We start from the raw sequence: 9483 nt of genomic DNA on the forward strand, positions 1-9483 counted from the left end.
TTTTGGGCCTTTAGCGATAAAGAAACCCCAGCCCCTGAATTGTAAAGGTTTGTTTTCTTCGAGGTTGCTGGTTACTGCGGTAACAATAAACTAGTTTAGTAAGTCAAAATTATAAAATTCAAGCAAAAATAGATGGATTTTGCAGTGTGAGTCAATTGTGGTGTATTTCTGAAATTGTCTTAAATGCAATCAAAAATACTAATTTCAACTTTCACTAGATCTGTAATTTTTAAAAAATTAAAAAATACGTACCTATAATTGGTGTGAAATTCACTGCATGTAAAAAAAAATTTCGATTACCTACTTTTAATATAAGAATAAATTCAGCAATTTCGGTAAATTTTACCCAGATCATAATTATGTATTCGCGAAACAAATATGCATTATCAAATAATCTATTTTAATAAAAAACAAATTTAAATTTTCAAGTTTTATATAAGGAGAAATATAATTGATATTTTACTCTCAAATTCAGGCAATAATTTTATAGTTCACGGCGTCCAACCCTATCTATTCGACACTATTAAAAAAAAAACATTAAATTACATATAGCCTGAGGATCGCCATTACAAAAATGAGCTTAAACATGTAGTATTGCAGCAAGTAAACATTTTGAGAGAAAAAGACCAATAATATTTCCCCTATCTAAATACAGATCTCTCACAAAAATAGATGAATAAATTATAATTTTCAAGTTTTATTTTTTCTCTAAGATCAAAACAGAAAGTAATCAAACGTTCAGTAATTTTTATCAAAGTTAATAATAATAAAATAACATAAAATTTAGGGAACGTATTTATTTTCAGCGCAAGAATATTATTTATTATTGTATTACTGAACATTCATTATTCTTCTGAGTAATTGCAATCATTCTACTGAGTGTTTATAATCTTGTGTACTATGTATCATAAACCGGATGAATAAAAGGTATGGAACCAAAGGTTTTTGCATAAACTATTTAAGCATACTTTTCAAAAAAAAAAAAAAATGTCACCCCCTTCATGTAAAAATTAGTTCATCATTGTAAAGTACTATATAAAAATGTGATCGTTTTTTAAGAATAAAATTCTTCGAATTTCCTTGTAGTTTTGTAAAAAAAAAATTCTTCTATGCATTCTTTATTATCGCCTGGATTTTTATTTTGAGTTTGTTAATTTACTACGTGGATATTAGTTTTACTGGACATTCAGTATCCTTATTATAACTGTGTAATAAGAATTAAAATAATCATGATATTTGTACGCTCAAATGTGGTATTAAAAAATCAAATTTGCTGCATCATTTTGCAACATAGTTGCAGCTAATTATCTTTGAAACCTCGAAGATAAAATTTTGAAATCATCCGGCATTACATGATGCGTCGTTATCACTAAATGCAGGTAGCAGAAATCTCGTTCTCAATTCCAGTTTAACTGGAAACCGCGTTTTTTCTCAATACGATGCAATAATTATAATTTAGAGATAGACTCATACACTGACCAGCAACCTTGCACAATAATTAAAGTCAAAAATTACTTTTTGATTTAACCAATCAAAAATGTGTGTCAAGAATAAATGAAAAATTGATCCGGAGCGGCCAATATAAACAAAAATTAGATTACATTGAAAGACAAACAAGATAATATGTCACTCATATAATTTTCGATCAATGACAATTATCGAGATCGCAGGTAAATAATATTCCTGTTTACGAAATAAAAATACACGACACGATTAGGTACTTGATACAAATGAATATTTAAAAAGCCGGAAATCAACAAAGAAATTAGGTCATTTCATCATCACTCGTGATCCTTCAAAATCGTTTTCCATAAAATAATAATTAAGATTTTGGAGCGATTCGAAGGACGCAAGTGTGGAAATTTCGGTTAAAAATAGATGATTCCAGCGGGTGCCCCGCTAAAAATTAACATTGATGTCTTATCAAGGCAAATGTACGTTTGTTTGTATTTCTTGTTGAAGTGTTTATCGTGGAATGTCAGTTTAACAACAACCTGTATGTTGGCACATGCAGGAAATTCAACCTTCACTGATTTAAGTTGCTTCTCATGTTTAACAAAATTTTTCAAACGCTACAAGAATAAATGGAAAAACAAGAAAAGACAGACATCTACTATTTACCTCAAATAAAATCGAATTTGTACTTTAGGATGATGCACTCGAGTGCCTCCGTAGGTCTCGTTATGTAATTGTGTTAACAGAATAAATACATAGTGTCTTATTAATAAATAAATTCAAATTGAGTCTGTTACTCCTGGCATGCAAGTAAATACATTTCACTAAAAATAATTTAATATGCATGGAATCTCATTTTGATCACACAGATCACAATAAATAATAAACTTTTTAAGGTTTCTCAAAACTACATGCAAGTGATATGTAAATACGTAACATAGGAATTTTAAATATAAAACTCGGTTCATAAATTGTTAGTAACGCTCATCTACATGTGAGCGGAAAAGTCCAAACGTTGCCAATGTCGGCATTATAATAAATGGTAAAGTTGTTTCTCGTGATGTAACTCGAACACATGAAGGCGTTACGGCAATCTATAAATCAGATTTTTGGACTTGATACGACGTTACTTATGAAGGTAAAAAATACAGATATTATTCCACGTAAATAAAATAAAAAAATGTTAAAAATAATTGGATACGAAAATGTGAAGAGAGGTCAACTTAAAAATACAATTTAACAATAATTTCCACTAAACAGGTCAAGAGTTGGAGGTCGAGTCTAAGAATAACTAACTTGTCACTTTTGAGGAAATAAATTGGGCTTAGAATTTAAAAATAAGCAAGTAAAATAAATAGAACAAACAAAATTGTAAACATTTCAGACGAAGGTTAGTTTTGTAATAATAAATTCAATTACCAATTCCAGGTAACCTACATGAAAAATATTAGATAATGCAATTAAGTTAAATGCTTGGAGAGGTTTAAACCAATTATCCTCCGAGTTGATCATTTCGCGACCTTTTGCTCCTTATTTGTCTGCATTTATTATACTTGAGCTTTTTTTTATAATTTCGGTACAACTTTTCACTTTAATAATAGTTGTGGTTTCGCCAAAATAAACCGCAATTTACTTATCAGCCTTGAACCAAAATTATACTTTTCAGAATTAACTATATGTGATAAAACGGCAATAAAATAAATACAGCGAATAATTATATGCAGTTTTTATAATTGTTCTATAGAGAACGTAAACAAAATTAATTTAATCACTTCAAAATAAAAAAAATAAAACTTACTCAACTTTTCACCACTATTGCACACTGCACTTGGTGTATTTCCTGCGCGCCCGTTGAGCTCTTCTCAACAAATAGTCTCCTCAAATCCCGTGAACTAGTTTAATCCAATGTTCTTGAAAAAATCATATTTGTTTGTAATTAAAACCCGAAAATTTCCAATAAACAATCACGGCCAATAATTAACCTTCCAGCTACTCCTGACATGTCAGATCTAATAATGAAAGACGTCTGTTAGTAGCTGGGAGAGGTTATAGTGCAAGGAAATCTGAACACAAACACAGTTTTAATTTGAAAAGTTGGGTTGAATTGCTTGCAGCCGAGTTTGATGCTCTCACGTAATAACAGGCAATGACTGATTAATGCCGACCGCGACAGGTTGTTATTCGATCTAACCACTTCTTGTAAGCCATCTGAATTATTTTCTCGGCTGTGACAGCAACGGACACTATAAATGTTGGATTAGGTTTCGTATTTCTTCGAAACGACAACTGGAGATTGCGACATTTGCAACAATTATGTTCGGGGACCGCGATATGACCTGACTGATTTACAATAGGATTTACATTTGGATTAAAAAAATACATATGTAGAGGAGAGTATTTAAATTCGTAAATCGGTTTAAAAGTATTAGACCGCTTAAATTCTTTAATGTAAATTTGACTTTTTCCGGATTTATTGAAGGTTGCATATCACATAAAGGATGATTTTTAGTCATCATAAAAAGCAAACTTACAGGGATTAACTTTTTAAACTTTTCTTTTCAGTAAAAATCGGATTTTTCGTAACGAGATGAGTAATTTTTTTTATAAATTTTAAAATTTCATAAATCATTGTATATTATTCGTACTTGTAGTAGTTAAATACTAATTCATAGGTAGTAATAATAATTGTTCTTTTAAAATAAGCAAATTTTTCTTCCCCTGCGACGCAGTATCCGTTTTAAAAAGAAATAAAATACATGTTGAACAATTTATCTTCTTGGCAGTTTTTCCTGTATACAATCCGCCTAATCGCTGTAAATAATAAATTTCAGTTGCTAATGTTAATGCGCTATTTATGATGTGAGAAAATTTTCGTTATATAATTAAATACACAAGTAAGTAGAAAGACTAAGTTTCATTTTTCTCTGATGTAACCAATTTTACTAAAAAAATACTTGTAATTCTTAATCCAAAGCTCTATAGGGTGACTCACTTATAATGAAGACCTAACCGATTATCAGACGCAACTCAAAATACATTCTCACAAATAGCTTGGATTTTGTTTTGGGTTACGTCTGAAAATCGGTGAGGGTCTTTATTATAGACAGGGTGAATATAAAGTGGGGAACCAAGCGGTTGTTTGTTTTTTTAAATCATTTGCCTCCAAAAAATAATAATTAATATAAATTAAAGTAATGTATTTTGAAAACGAAATTTTGTTTTATTTTTGAGTTATGCCATTATTTTCTGTCAATTAATGTAAAAAATTTTCTTTGAAAAAATTAAATATAAATAGCTAATTGTAATCCCTAGATCTAAACTTTCATGAGAAAAATGGTTTTATAGTGGGTTCCTATTTAAAAAAATAATGTATTTTTTGTAGAACTCAAAGACAAAAGAAAATTTCAAAAAATTCTATTCTTGATAAAACATCACATTTTTATAGTACTTTGTCATTCATCAAGTAATTTTTCCAAAAAATAAGTACTTTTTTATTCACCTGGTACGTGACTCAATTTGTATACAAGGTGATTTTACCTTTTAAGTGCAGAAATTTTAAGAAGTGATAGTAGAGAACAAAAAATGCGAAAATAATTTAACTCACACCTTATTCAAATATTTACCATTTCTAATAGACTTGGGGTGGGTTTGCAGGAAATGAATTAGGAAAATCAAAATTAAGTTAATCATGATTTACTTCAAAATCCTGAAAATTGATTGGTTGTTCATCAAAATTCAACCAATCACGTAACGAATTAAATTTAATTGCAATCAAATATTTAATTCGGCTTCTATAAATTCACACTATAAGTTTGATTTGCCAAAAAAATGTATATGTATTTGGTGCACCCTCTTAGACTCCGCCAATAAAAATAGGAAACAAATAAATAAACTCTGAGATTAGTTCTTCAAAATCTACTACGTGGTTAAAAAAATAGTCAATATTAGCAAAAACAGCTCAAATTGAAAAAAAATATGAAAAGGTAAAAATTGTGCATAATTTTTTTTTGTTAAAGATTTAAACTAAATTTCATTACCTCAAATCTCAGCTACTATTAGCAAAATCAACATAATAAAACACAACACCTATTACCAAACTGTTTAGCATTAATTTAGCAACAGAATTGTTCGTCTATGTCTATCTGAATCTTTTTTTTATTATAATATTGATGAATTTTTTGTGTTTTTCCTTGCCTAATACTAAATGTCACTGTTCTTAGAAAGCATGTGATCGTCGTAGATCATGGCAAACGCTTCAATAATGCTAATTTAGGTCAGCCATTGTTTGCAGAAAACTGTCACATGTATCAGCCTTATGACATCATTGAATTGAATCTTCTGCAATTCTGCTTAAATTAAAAAAATAATAGATATCCACTGCGTGGTTGTTAACCTTAGCATAAATAAATCTGTATTGAGCCATCTCATCTTCATTGTTATTTATTGCTACTTACAAATCGTCTATGCGACAAGGCATGCACTCGAGGAATAAAACCCTTTTATTGTTTCTGTGTGTTTATTTTTAAATGAATGAATGGCGGAGCGAGTGATAAATAGTAACCTTATCATTGGCTTCATAACTCGCTTCTGAATTTACATTGTAAATTCATGAGCACCCATCGAAGGCCAAAGTCAATTTAGTTAAGTAAGCAACACTCGGTTTTACACCAGTGGGCGTTTAATATAACCAGACGATTTACAAAAGGTTGCGTTCGGATGTGTAAAATCATCTGCATATTACAAATTCTACAATTCTTGAATATGAAATGCGAGCTTCTTCAGCATATTTGCATATCAACAGAGAAACATAACAACACAAGTTTTGCTTTAAATTTTAAATGAGCTCCAACAATGAAGATATAAAACTAATATTTTAATTCATTGCGATAATTATTTACGAGTCATTGGTTAAATTGAAGCACGATTAGCAATAATTGCCAGCCATGACACAGTCCGGCTTTACGAAGATGGAAAAATGTGTACAAGTCTTAATTCTGAAATTGGCAAGAAATGAAATTGTTGGCGACAAGATTGGCTTTGTTTTGCTCCGACAATGCCAGACGTAAACCGCGTCACGAATTAGCACGATTCATTAAATTCATCCAACAATAATTTATTTAATTAACGATATGTGACGCGAAATAGCGCTAATTTTGAGTTTTTTTCGATTATTATAAGAGAAAAACAAAAAGTGTTTGACGTAGGCAACCAAACGTACACCAAAGTCAATACAGATAACTCTAAGCTGAGCAAACGCTAACGAAAAATTCAATATTGAGCAACCAGAGGTCGCCACAAAACAAAATGCGTCAGTGTGGTGGTAAATTCAACCAAATATTTACTGGAAAATTGCAATTGGCTACTTGTCTAATTACATCAAATTTAAAAAAAAAAATGGTAAAAGTATTCACTGGTCTATTAAAATAGAAATTATATTTATTTCTCCATCAAAATAATAATAATGACAATAAATAACACTTGTAAATACTTTATTTTTGAATGCCTTTTGATGTAGGAGTATAAAAAAAATTTTAGTAACATTTTTATAATTCATAATTTTACAACAGGCTATTCTGGCAAATGCGAGTGAAAGTCTCATCACATTCCATAAAACGGCACCCATAAACCTCTTATTCATGATCCCAGTGTAAATAATTAAAAGAATCCATCCACTCCCCCGGCGCCTCCACCAAACCGGCTACCCTTTGATTCTCACCTGTACTTCTCCCTCAATTTTTTCCCAATTAACCCTTCAACTCTGACATCTACCGTAAAATTCGTTCATTTCTTTTTAAAAAAATTAAATAATCGGACTGTAATTACTTACAATGCAAGCATATCCATTAGGTCCGACATGATTCGATTTTATTCTTGAATGTTTAATGTCGAAAGTGCAGGTACAATGCCCAATTTAAAATGCAAATATAATCGGGTAAACATCTAAAGCAAACGGCTAATTGGTAAAAATGCACCACAAACGGCTCGTCAATTATACGAATTACGTCAGCCTGCGCTCGTTAATCCAATACTTAACGCCCTTAACTTTTATATCTGCTTGTGCATAATTTATGATCAAGTGTAGAGACAGAGGGAAGCGGGGGCGAAGGAGCTTGGATTGCATGCCCGCCGCCACTAAAACTCTAATTAATTACTAATTGAGATTTAGCAAGTAACACACAAAGACCGAATTCCGGTAGATAATTCAAGAAAAGGCCACACAGCTGCTAATTTGTAAAAAAATAATTAGTTCTTATTCTCACCTGAGGATGACCACTTTGTGGTTGAAACGCGTTGTGTTTTAAATAAAAGTTTGGTGTGACGGACTAATCGTGTTTTTGTTCATCGTTTCCATACCAAGAAGATCCAGGAAGAAGAAAAAAATAATTAATAAACAAAACAAACAACAAATTAGAAACTGATCAATTATAACTTTCTTGATTAATCGTAAAATTACTCAAAGATAGTGTATAGAAGTGTGTATTTTCTTTTGGTGTGCCAATTTGATTTAGCGGAGGTAATTTGCGTCGGGAGTTAGTTAGGCGTCAGTGAGTAAACCGCATCATCCTTCCTAGAGTTGGTAAATCAATTCTCTCCAATCTAGTGTAGCGACACAAACAAATTCGTTTTCTCGATTTACTTATGTGATCAAAAGTGTATTCAGCACACGACGACAAATCGGATTCGGTCTTGATTGCGAGAATCAAGCAGTCCATCAGGAGTGTGCAGGTCCCCGACGGTTGGGTGCTCAAAGCAGCCCAATCGAGTTTGTGCGAGAATTCGAGACTTTGTTGCGGCTAACGGAAAAAAATCGACCGATCGAAAGGAGGGAAGGACGAAAGTCCGCGGGTTACACAAGAACAACAGGGATGAGGGTGGGCCGGCTTTGATCTCGCTATATCTCTTACAAATGCAAATTTCATTTTGCTCTGCCGTACCCCATCAAAAATATGAACTAAACGATAACTTTATTCATTATTCATACCTCGGGCACAGACGCGCCCCGGCCCTAGATGCTTGCTACTGAATGACTGCTACGTCAATTTATAAATCAAACTTAATATTGAAAATTCATTTGGATTACGACCGAACGACGCATTACAAACTGTTTACTTTCAAAGTTAAATGTCTCACAGTAATAGCACATAGCACGATTTGAGCACCTTATAAAAAAAAGAAATAAAAAATTAAAAAACAATACTTAAAAAGAATCTAAACGTAAGCATTTTACAAAACTTTATTTAACTCGGAAACATCTTTAGCAATTTTAAAACTTACTTTAGTAATTATCTACACATTATACAATGCATTTCTCAGAAAACATTCATTTTATACAATGGGTCCCACCAAAGATTTTCGAATTCTAATATCTCTATATCTGCCAACGGATTCTAACGGAATTTAAAATGTAGAGAATTTGGTAGGTAGAGATTAATAACGCATTGCTATCAACATGCCTTATAAAAATGCTAAATTACTTAAAATTTATATCACACTGTTATTTTTTTCTTTGAAAAAAGTTCCGCTTTCAAGAAAAAAGAATAAAATTGTATTAAAAGTGGCTGAAGATGAAAAACATGGGCGGCTATAAAAAGAACAATATTACCAAATTTTGGGTGACAATGACATTGACAACCGTTTATTGTTTCTCTAACTTCAAAAAGCTAATAACGCAGTTTAGGAACTGCATTTATTATTAACCAGTTCAATACAACAAAAGATGTTCGAAGGTACCACCATTGGCATTAATGGTTCTAAAAGTTCTAAAGGTGTTCTAACTTAATTTACCACAAGTTTTCACAGTTACTTAGAGACGGTACTTAGAACTATTGTTTTAGAGTTAACTTTGATAAAATGCTTTCAAAAGTAGGTTAAAATTTTAACAACTTAATCGACGTATTTCTGCTGATTTAGACGAGTGGTTTAGTTAATTTTTTGTGTAGAGGTCTATTTTTTAGTGCTTAGCAATATAATAGTTTCGTGTAATTTTAAGTGGAGATAATATGAGGTAAAATTATTTTTTTAACCTGA

This window comes from Tribolium madens, unplaced genomic scaffold, assembly GCF_015345945.1.
Source record: "Tribolium madens isolate multiple individuals breed KSU strain unplaced genomic scaffold, Tmad_KSU_1.1 Scaffold_1;HRSCAF=32;Tcas5.2_LG8, whole genome shotgun sequence".
NCBI classification, from domain to species: domain Eukaryota; kingdom Metazoa; phylum Arthropoda; class Insecta; order Coleoptera; family Tenebrionidae; genus Tribolium; species Tribolium madens.